Source organism: Oncorhynchus gorbuscha, linkage group LG08 (assembly GCF_021184085.1).
Source record: "Oncorhynchus gorbuscha isolate QuinsamMale2020 ecotype Even-year linkage group LG08, OgorEven_v1.0, whole genome shotgun sequence".
Classification (NCBI taxonomy): Eukaryota; Metazoa; Chordata; class Actinopteri; order Salmoniformes; family Salmonidae; genus Oncorhynchus; species Oncorhynchus gorbuscha.
In genome coordinates, this window is record NC_060180.1 from 46,994,006 (window position 1) to 47,006,263 (window position 12,258).

Consider the following 12,258-nt stretch of genomic DNA (forward strand, 5'->3'; position numbering starts at 1 on the left):
AGGTCAAGGCAACAAAATAGGAAAAATGCAAGCAAGCCACTATTAATAACACATTCACAATTTACACTCTTTTGAAATGGAACCAACTCACACTTGAAAATGGGGTTATGAATAGAGTAGCAAGTAATGGAAAATGAACTCATAGATCTATTCTCGCAACCAACCCTGTCGTGGAGACATTTTGTTCTCATTGCTTTTTCCATTGACACCATGACATCTTTTTGCTTGCTCACATTGGCCTCTATTGTCAGTGCACACACACCTGTCTCACAGGCACACAGAGGACACTGTTTTGTAGTAAGTTAGTAAGTGGACAAGGTCTTGCCATGACAAAAAGAGAGGGGCAATTCTGGGCCGGGTTGGCTGGCTGGGCCTCTGTACTCCACCCCCATAATGGCAACAGCTGAGCTACCCTGGTCTCACCCTGAGACCGTGAGAAGACAGGCGTAATGAAAAGCCAAGTGTCTGGAAGACAGCCCTCAAATGCCCCCGATTGGCACTGCAGATCTGCCCACATGAAAAGGGCTATGTGACATTGTATTGTAAGCAACAGTGCTGGCAATATCAAGGGTAAATGTGAGGTTCATTTCTCTACTCACTCCAACACCTGGGAGGCAAGACAGGGAGGGCATGTACAGAAAGAAATAAGGATGTTTTGTAGCGACAGCACCACCACCCAATGGCCTTCTTCTGAAAGTGCTCCCATTATTATTTGTACACTAGAGTACTAGGAAAACCAACATCCATCAGTCTGACAATGGAAACGTTGAATTGGATTCATATTCATGTGTTTTATAACTGTATATGTTTTATAACTGTATATGTTTTATAAACAGTGTATGTCTTGGTTAGCGCTACATAACCGCGTTCTGCCTTATCAGACATGTCCGTGTTGTATTGAAATGGCCTAGAATGGAAATATTGAAACAAAACCTGTTAACACATGCACAAACGGAAAGTCTTGCACTGTGCTTGGGTGTGAATTATGATGAGCTGGGTCTCAGGTATGTCTTTTTAACCATGGTCTGGATCTTGAGAGCACGGTAGGCCTACAGAACTTCAAGTGACTTCACCAAAGGCCAGATTAGGGTCTGTAGGCCTAGTCTATGGAAGTCTACGGCAGAATGAATTATGTCAGAGTCACAGGGGGTTGGTGACACCTTAATTGGGGAGGACAGGCTCATGGTAATGGATGGAGCGGAATGAGCGTAAATGTATCAAATACATCAAACACATGGGTTCCATGTGTTTGATGCCCTTTTGTTCACTCCTTTCCATCCATTATTATGAGCCGTCCTCCCCTCAGAAGCTTCCACTGGTCCAAGTGAATTATTGCCCAATGCAATGAATGCAAACTTATTCTTGAGTATGACCCTTTTCAAAGTTGATGGGGTGCAGGTGTTGTGTGCATAGTTATAAAGAAAAGGTTAGCTAGTAGCACTAGCAGTCCAGGAAGAGGACTTGTTTATAAAATGCATCTAAACACTTCTTAAAATGGCACATCAATAGGTCCAAAAAATGTGGTTCAATACAATCCATCACAACCTATAAAGGGATAGTTCATCCAAATTATAAAATTACATATTGGTTTCCTTACCCTGTATGCAGTCTAGTGACAAGGTGGAACAGTAATTCCATGGTTTAGTATGCCTGGTTGCCAAACGCTAACGGTTATGATATGGGGGGTGTAGTTTAGTGAGGGAGTTCTATTAACCTAAGCCGCGGTGCACAGGTCTATGGCCCGTGACATGAACTGGCAAAAGTGGCGAGGGAGGAGTGCCCTTCTCAAAGTGAAAAGTAATCTGCTCCACTTGGTCATGTTACCAAGAAAACAGCATGGTGCATTGTCCAGAAAACATACATCTCTTTTCCATAAACTGTATGTTTGAATTTTCTAACTAGTTTTCTTTGGGTAGGCAGATATAGTGTTTTTTTTATCAAAAGCAATCACTTTTGCATGTGAAAACACAGAATCCAACTCATTACTCCACGTTCTTAAACTAACCTAGTCTACGTCATTTTTGTTTTGGGACAACTTTGGTGCAGGCTTTGAATGGGGCACCTTGCTCAGGCATGGGAGGCAGCCCGGTTCCAAAATGAATGCAATCACCCAGTGAAAACTCCTCCCACCCAGTGGCGTGTATTCATAGCATTCAAAGGGAATAAAGGGTAACACTTTACTTGACACTCAGCTTCATAACACATTATGACAAGGTCATAACCATGTCATAATATGTAATTACAGCTGACATAACGTCTCATAACATGTTATAATTTGGCCATAACACTGTCATGACACATATATTTAGACCTGTTGTGACATACATTGCATTATTTTATGGCTGGTTATAACACCTACATAAGAGTGTCAAAACACACAAAACTACCTCATAAGGCAAAACATTCCATTAAACCACCAGCCTACGTGACAACAGTACGTTTTTTCTATACATTTTTTAAAAGATTGACCATATTAAATTAGCATTTTAATTGCGTAGACTGATGTCAGACATGCACCCACCCCAATGCTCTGTTGCTGATGGCTTTGACGAATGCAGGAGAAGATTTCATAAGCAGGACAAGACACCCTCTTTTTGACTGATGACTGATATAAGGGCTTGTACGTAATAGCCCTATCTAGCTTTTATGATTATGATGGTCATAATGCTTCTTGACAGTGTAATAAAGTGTAATTTCTTAGTCCAAGTAAAGTGACACAGGATGGTCATAACGATTCACGAGACGGTGTGATAAAGTGTATTTTCTACAAGTTATTTAAAATATGATGAAAAAAACATGGCTGTAAAGAATTAGTTACAACAACGACAAAGGATTTAAGAAACAAACTTTTAAACAAAAGGAAACTTCTTGGCATGGAAAAAACTACTTTGAATAAATGTGTGTTTTGACAGTCTTATGTAGGTGTCATAACCGGCCATAAAATAATGCAATATGTGTCACAACATCAAATCAACTCCAACTTTATTTGTCACATGCCCCGAATACAAGAAGTGTAGACCTTACCATAAAATGGTTACTGACAAGCTCTTAACCAACAGTGCAGTTCAAGAAAGAGTTAAGAAAATATTTACCAAATAAACTGAAGTAAAAAATAATTAAAAGTAACACAATAAAATAACAATAACGAGGCTATATATAGGGGGTACCGGTACTGAGTCAATGTGTGGAGACACAGGTTAGTCAAGGTCATTTGTAAATGTAGGTAGGGGTGAAGTGACTATGGATAAACAGCGAGTAGGTAGCAAAGAAAACAGTCTATGACTTGGGTGACTAGAGTCTCTGACAATTTTCTGGACTTTCCTCTGACAACGCCTAGTATATAGTTCCTGGATGGCAGGAAGCTTGGCCCCAGTGATGTTCTGGGCCGTACGCACTACCGTCTGTAGTGCCTTACAGTCAGATTCCGAGCAGTTGCCATACGAGGTGGTGATTCAACCCGTCAGGATATGCTCGATGGTGCAGCTGTATAACTTTTTGAGGATCTGAGTACCCATGCCAAATATTTTCTGTCTCCTGAAGGGGAAAAGGTGTTGTCGTGCCCTCTTTACGACTGTCTTGTCTTGGTGTGTTTGGACCAGGATAGTTTGTTGGTGATGTGGATACCAAGGAACCTGAAACTCTCGACCCGCTCCACTACAATGTTAATGGAGACCTGTTCGGCCCGCCTTTTTCTGTAGTCCACGATCAGCTCCTTTGTCTTGCTCACATTGAAGGAGAGGTTGTTGTCCTGGCACCACACTGCCAGGTCTCTGATCTTCTCCCTATAGGCTGTCTCGTCATTGTCGGTGATCAGGCCTACCATTGTTGTGTCGTCAGCAAACTTAATGATGGTGTTGGAATTGTGTTTGGCCACGCAGTCGTGGGTGAACAAGGAGTACAGGAGGGGACTAAGTACACATCCCTCAAGGGCCCCAGTGTTGAGGATCAGCATGGCAGATGTGTTGTTGCCTACCCTTACCACATGGAGTCGGCCCGTCAGGAAGTCCAAGATCCAGTTACTGAGAGAGGTGTTTAGTCCCTATGGTCTTGAACGCTGAGCTGTAGTCAATGAATAGCATTCTCACATAGATGTTCCTTTTGTCCAGGTGGGAAAGGGCCGTGTGGAATGCAATTGAGATTGCATCGTCTGTGGATCTGTTGGGGTGGTATGCGAATTGGAGTGGGTCTAGGGCACATATGTCAGAGTCAAGGCCCGCGGGCCACATCCGGCCCGCGAGAAGGTTTTTTACGGCCCCTGGGATGATCTTGATTTATTATTAGAACCGGCCCGCAGACCGCAGCAAGCCGGCAGCCCGCAGATCTTTTACACGCACCAATACTACATTTCCCACAATGCAACGGTGACGCACCGAGCAGTAGGCTGCTTCATTTCAATATTTATTGGCACAGCAGTTGTCAGCATCACAGTAAAATTAACTTTCAGATACCCATCAAAAATGGCAAAACGGAAGGTGGACACTGAGAACCGGGGGTTTCAAACAAGGTGGGAGTCGGAGTATTTGTTCACGGAGGTAGCTGGAAAACCTGTGTGTCTTCTGTGTGGAGAAAGTGTGGCGGTACTGAAAGAGTATAATCTGAGACGACATTATGAAACGAAACACGCGGACAAAAACAAGAATATGGACATGGAACAAAGGCTACAAAAGGCAGAGGAATTAAAACGAGGCCTCAAATCTCGACAGGCTCTGTTCAAAAAAGCCAAATCACAAGGCCAGGCTGCTGTCAAGGCCAGTTTTATTTTGGCAGAAGAGATCGCTAAATCAGCCCGGCCATTTACGGAGGGGGATTTCATCAAAAACTGCATGATTAAAGTTTGTGACGAAGTTTGCCCAGAAAAAAGGCAACTCTTTTTAAATGTGAGTCTGAGCAGAAACACCATTGCCGAGAGAGTAGACCAGTTGTCCATCAATCTAAAAGAGCAGCTTGTGAAAAAGGGAAAAGATTTCATTGCATATTCCTTGGCTGTGGATGAGAGCACCGACATTTCTGACATTGCCCAGTTGTCAATTTTCATCCGCGGAGTGGACTCCAGCCTAAGCGTGACAGAGGAGTTTTTGGCTTTACGTCCTATGCATGGCACAACTACGGGGCATGATTTGTATGAAGAGGTGTCAAGATGTGTAAATGAGATGGAGCTGCCTTGGGAAAAACTCGTGGGTTTGACAACCGACGGAGCACCTGCGATGTGTGGACACAGGAGCGGACTGGTGGCGAAGATACGGGAAAAGATGCAAGAGGAAAACGCGACAGGTGAGCTGACAGCTTATCATTGTATCATACACCAGGAAGCGTTGTGCGGTAAAGCCTTGAAAATGGAGCATGTAATGAGCATCATCACGCGCACAGTTAACTTTATCAGAGCCAAAGGTTTGAATCACCGCCAGTTCAAGGCATTTCTGACGGAGTTAGAAACGGAGCATGGTGATTTGCCTTATCACACAGAGGTGCGATGGCTAAGCCAGGGAAAGGTGCTTCAAAGATGTTTCGAGCTTCGTGAGGAGATTTGTCTGTTCTTGGACAGCAAAGGGAAAGACACAACACAACTCCGAGACGAAATGTTTCTGTGTGAAATGGCTTTTCTGTGTGACATTACGAGTCATCTGAATGCAATGAACTTGCAGCTGCAGGGTCGGGATCGTGTCATCTCTGATATGTACAGTACAGTGAAGGCATTTAAAACCAAACTGACTCTGTGGGAGACGCAGATGCGGAAAGAAAATTTGAGCCACTTTCCCAGCTGCCAGACCATGAAAGAGAAGCTCTCTACCAGTGCGTTCCCGAGCGCACAGTTGGCTGATAAAATAGGTATGCTTGCCGCTGACTTTCGACGCCGATTTGCTGACTTTGAAGCACAAAAAAGCAGGTTGGAACTGCTCTGTAACCCATTTGCTGTTGACGTGGAAAGCTCACCACCAAACCTCCAAATGGAGTTGATTGACCTCCAATGCAATGATGCACTGAGGGCAAAATATGCGGCAGTGGGTGCTGCGGAGTTCGCCCGTTTCCTCCCGACACAATGCCCCAGCTGCGCATCCAGGCTGCTCAAACGTTGTCTATGTTTGGCAGCACATACCTGTGTGAACAACTGTTTTCTTTGATGAACTTGAACAAAACATCACACAGAAGTCGACTTACTGCTGAACACCACTCAATTCTGAGGATTTCCTCAGCTCAGAGCCTTACCCCGAACATTGATGAACTTGTGGAAAAGATGGGACACCACCAAGTATCACCCTCAACCTCAAACAAGTGAACATTACTGTGCAATCACATATTTAGAGTTTTTACTCAGTTCAAGTTTAAAAGTTAAAGTTTAATATTTGTTTTCACTGCATGTTACTTCTCCTTAAACAAAGTGTTGTTTTTGATTAATAGATTTTTGCACTTTATTTTATTGTATTTCAATCCAATTATATTTTAAAAATATTTCAGTTGAGTGGATGATAGAAAATTGCTATTATTGTTTTTTTCTTTGAAGTAAATTTAGCCCACTTTTGCTAAAATAGAAAATATAGGCTACTGATGGTGCCTTGAATACCGGTTTCTTTCATTTAATGTTCATGTTATGGGGATTTTTATATAAAGGAAATTTGTCTTTTGTGTCTGTTGAAAATTAAAGATTACTGACAGAGCCATAAGAAAATATTGCTTTATTTATCTGATCATATTGGAATATATTTGTTAGGTTTTCAGTAGGTTCAATTAGGTTCACTAGACTATATGCGTCATTTAAAAATTTTTCAATGAACATTCGAACAGTCCGGCCCTCGGCTTGTAGCTAAATTTTTTATTTGGCCCTCCGTCCATTTGACTTTGACACCCCTGGTCTAGGGTATCCGGGAGGATGCTGTTGATTTGAGCTATGACCAGCTTTTCAAAGCATGTCATGGCTACCAACGTGAGTGCTACGGGGCGGTAATTATTTAGCTTGTCTGGTAGGCTCACGTCACTGGGCAGCTCACATCTGGGTTTCCCTTTGTAGTCTGTAATAGTTTTCAAGCCCTGCTACATCCGACGAGTGTCAGAGTCGTTGTCGTAGGATTCAATCTCAATCCTGTATTGACACTTTGCTTGCTTGATGGTGCGTCTGAGGGCATAGCGGGATTTCCTATAAGCATCCGGATTATTGTCCTGCTCCTTGAAAGTTGCAACTCTAGCCTTAGTTCGATGCGGATTTTGCCTGTAACATTTGTATTTGTATTTTGTATTTATTATGGATCCAGCAGCTACTCTTCCTTGGGTCCAGGTGTGTGTGTGTGTGTGTGTGTGTGTGTGTGTGTGTGTGTGTGTGTGTGTGTGTGTGTGTGTGTGTGTGTGTGTGTGTGTGTGTGTGTGTGTGTGTGTGTGTGTGTGTGTGTGTGTGTGTGTGTGTGTGTGTGTGTGTGTGTGTGTGTGTGTGTGTGTGTGTGTGTGTGTGTGTGTGTGTGTGTGTGTGTGTGTGTGTGTGTGTGTACATTTGTGTTGCTTTACAGTCCCCGCTGTTCCATAAGGTGTTTTTTTAATCTGTTTTTTAAAATCTCATTTTATTGCTTGCATGAGTAACTATGTAGTCATGGCTCTATTTTAGTACTGTGCGCCTTCCATAATCTGTTCTGGACTTGGGGAATGTGAAGAGAACTCTTGTGGCATGTTGTGGTGTATGCATGGTGTGTCCGAGCTGTGCGCCAGTAGTTCGAACAGGCAGCTCGGTGCATTCAACATGTCAATACCTCTCATAAATACAAGCAGTGATGAAGTCAATCTCTCCTCCACTTTGAGCCAGGAGAGATTGACGTGGATATTATTAATATGAGCTCTCTGTGTACATCCAAGGGCCACCCGTGCTGCCCTTTTCTGAACAAATTGCAATTTCCCTAAGTCCTTTTTTGTGGCACTTGACCACACGACTGAACAGTAGTCCAGGTGCAACAAAACTAGGGCCTATAGGACCTGCCTTGTCGACAGTGCTGTCTGGAAAGTAGAGTAGCACCTTATCATGGGCATACTTCTCCCTATCTAAGCTACTGTTGTATCAATATGTTTGACCATGACAAGGTAACTCCAAGCAGTTTAATCACCTCAACTTGCTTAATTTCCACATTATTTATTACAATATTTAGTTGAGGTTTAGGGTTTATTCAATGATTTGTCCCAAATATAATTATTTTAGTTTTTGAAATATTTAAGACTAACTTATTCCTTGCCACCCACTCTGAAACTCTTGGTTAAGTGTTGCAGTCATTTCAGTTGCTTTAGTAACTGACATGTATAGTGTTGAGTCATCCGCATACATAGACACTCTGGCTTTCATCAAAACCAGTGGCAATTCATTAGTAAAGATTGAAAAAAGTAATGGGCCTAGACAGCTGACTTGGGTAATTCCTGATTCTACCTGGATTATGTTGGAGAGGCTTCCATTAAAGAACACCCTCTGTGTTATGTTAGACAGGTAACTCTTTATCCACAACATAGCAGGGGGTGTAAAGCCATCACATAAGTTTTGCCAGCAGCATACTATGATCGATAATGTCAAAGGCCACAATGAAGTCTAACAAAACAGCCCCCACAATCTTTTATCATCAATTTCTCTCAGCCAATCAGTCATTTGTGTAAGTGCTGTGCCTGTTGAATGTCCTTCTCTGTAAGCATGCTAAGAGTTTGTTGTCAATTTGTTTACTGTAAAATAGCATTGTATCTGGTCAAACACAATTTTTTCTGGTCAAACACAACTTTTGCTTCCCTCCAAGCCTGAGGGCACATTCTTTCTAGTAGACTTAAATTGAAGATGTGGCAAATAGGAGTGGCAATATCATCCGCTATTATCCTCAGTAATTTTCCATTCAAGTTTGACTTTTTTCCCAGAATTGAATTTGGTTGTTGCCTGTAATCCATGTGTAAATATATGGGTCATGACAGTTTTATAACCATATTATGACAGGTTATGACAAGTTATGTCAGCTGTTATGACATATTATGACAAGGTGATAAAGTGCTACCAAAAAATGTATATATTAAATTATTAATCTTTCGTGTCTCTGTGTTTCATAACTTTCCTTCAATTTGCAAGAGGCTGAATGTATCTTACAGGAGAAAGCACCTGAGCGAGTGAAATAGTGCCTCCCTGTCTCTGTATGTGTAGGCCATCTATCTGATGCTGTCTGGTCAAAAATAGTATGACATTGTTGCCGCCCATAGCATTGAATGCAAGAGATGCCAGTGAGCATTTGGCCTCCCTTGATAAAAAAATAATCATAATAATAATCAGCCAATCAGCGTTGTGCTAAACCGAGCGTGCTCAGCTGTGAATGGTCCTGGCGCACCGAAAGAAAGTTTGGATTTGGCTTCACTCCAATCACATCACATCGAGATAAGAGCAACATGTCGTAGACAGAAACAACTCTAATTGTAGCATCTTGTGTTGTTGTCCACCAGTGGCTAGCCAGCTAAAATTGGTAGTTTGCTAAATTATCCATTGAAGGAGATAGGAACTTAGATTTAGACTTGTGGTTTTACTTAATTCTCAGTACTGGCCAATGATTATAACGGTGATTCTGATCCAACCATAAATTCTTACATTGTGCCCCTAGCCTGAGAGGATGGAAACAGAATGGCAGGCAGGCTCGGGGTCAGGGCAGGCAGAGGTCAGTAATCCAGAGCAGAGTCTGAAAGGTACAGAACGGCAGGCAGAAGGCGGCAGGCAGGCTACAGAACGGCAGGCAGGGGGTCAGGGCAGGCAGAGGTCAGTAATCCAGAGCAGAGTCTGAAAGGTACAGAACGGCAGGCAGGCTCGGGGTCAGGGCAGGCAGAGGTCAGTAATCCAGAGCAGAGTCTGAAAGGTACAGAACGGCAGGCAGGCTCGGGGTCAGGGCAGGCAGAGGTCAGTAATCCAGAGCAGAGTCTGAAAGGTACAGAACGGCAGGCAGGCTCGGGGTCAGGGCAGGCAGAGGTCAGTAATCCAGAGCAGAGTCTGAAAGGTACAGAATGGCAGGCAGGCTCAGGCAGGGTCAGGGCAGGCAGAGGTCAGTAATCCAGAGCAGAGTCTGAAAGGTACAGAACGGCAGGCAGGCTCGGGGTCAGGGCAGGCAGAGGTCAGTAATCCAGAGCAGAGTCTGTAATCCAAGAGTCTGAAACAGAATGGCAGGCAGGCTCGGGGTCAGGGCAGGCAGAGGTCAGTAATCCAGAGCAGAGTCTGAAAGGTACAGAACGCCAGGCAGGCTCAGGGTCAGGGCAGGCAGAGGTCAGTAATCCAGAGCAGAGTCTGAAAGGTACAGAACGCCAGGCAGGCTCGGGGTCAGGGCAGGCAGAGGTCAGTAATCCAGAGCAGAGTCTGAAAGGTACAGAACGGCAGGCAGGCTCGGGGTCAGGGCAGGCAGAGGTCAGTAATCCAGAGCAGAGTCTGAAAGGTACAGAACGGCAGGCAGGCTCAGGGTCAGGGCAGGCAGAGGTCAGTAATCCAGAGCAGAGTCTGAAAGGTACAGAACGCCAGGCAGGCTCAGGGGGTCCAGAGCAGAGGGCAGGCAGCAGGTCAGTAATCCAGAGCAGAGTCTGAAAGGTACAGAACGGCAGGCAGGCTCGGGGTCAGGGCAGGCAGAGGTCAGTAATCCAGAGCAGAGTCTGAAAGGTACAGAACGGCAGGCAGGCTCGGGGTCAGGGCAGGCAGAGGTCAGTAATCCAGAGCAGAGTCTGAAAGGTACAGAACGCCAGGCAGGCTCGGGGTCAGGGCAGGCAGAGGTCAGTAATCCAGAGCAGAGTCTGAAAGGTACAGAACGCCAGGCAGGCTTGGGGTCAGGGCAGGCAGAGGTCAGTAATCCAGAGCAGAGTCTGAAAGGTACAGAACGCCAGGCAGGCTTGGGGTCAGGGCAGGCAGAGGTCAGTAATCCAGAGCAGAGTCTGAAAGGTACAGAACGGCAGGCAGGCTCGGGGTCAGGGCAGGCAGAGGTCAGTAATCTAGAGCAGAGTCTGAAAGGTACAGAACGGCAGGCAGGCTCGGGGTCAGGGCAGGCAGAGGTCAGTAATCTAGAGCAGAGTCTGAAAGGTACAGAACGGCAGGCAGGCTCGGGGTCAGGGCAGGCAGAGGTCAGTAATCCAGGTCAGTGTCACAAGGTACAGAACGGCAGCCAGGCTCAGTAGGGGAAAAACGCTAGTAGGCTTGACAAGACAAGACGAACTGGCAACAGACAAACAGAAAACACAGGTATAAATACACTGGGGATAATGGGAAGATGGGCGACACCTGGAGGGGGGTGGAGACAAGCACAAAGACAGGTGAAACAGATCAGGGTGTGACAAGAACCATCGACAGCCACATCATATTTAGCTTACATTGATTGAACTAAATTGTTTTTGGTATCTTTTAGTTGTCACTGTATTAGACTAAGCATAGGTGACTTGATGATGTTGAGATGTTGAAGTTGAACTGATGCTGGAATCATTCTCAGTGGTTCTAAATCAATAGCTTTTTAGTAGTTGGAAAATGTTGGAAACATTAACTTGACCATGCTGTAGGTCATGTAGCTGTTTGTTACATGCATTATGCTTTGTGAACTTCACTGGACAGAGGTTAAGTTACTCTACCGTTTTGTGATGAAATAAAGGTTGAATTTATTCTGCCACTGTGTCTTCTTATTGTCAAGGCCTTTAGGCCTACATATCACGGTCGCAAGGAATATGAACTAGCAGGATTTATAGAGCAAACAATTATCACAACACATATGTTGTGACATTGCTGTTTTTGAGTGGCTTGGCTTCCCTAGTGATTTTACACACGCACCGCTACTGCTCCCACTGGGGTTAACCGTGGCCAGATAATCTAATCCCTCACTGTTCGCATACAGTTAGGCAAATCAGCATCTCAGCTGGCATAGCCACGAGGCTGCTGTTTTTTTGGGGTGGTCACGAGGCCTCTCATTTGTTTTTGAGTCTTTAGTTTGTCCATGCCTTCTGTATTTTTCCTTTCTATACATATGTATGTTTCATCACCATCTGAACAAATAACAATCCGTGTTGGGGCAGCTACTCAGAAAATATAGTTCACCAAGTTTCCAATTACTTCACACTGGAAGAAGTTTAGCTACTCTAAACCCTTAGCTAAAATATACTGTAGTTTAAATTTAAGTTATTTTAAAAACTACTTAGTGGATATTATATGTAAATCTGAAATGTCATAGACTACAAATTACACAACAGAATGTGTCATTTAGCCTATTAAACACAAAAACTATGTTTCGAGTGAGAATTAGGCAGGTCTGATGCAGGCGC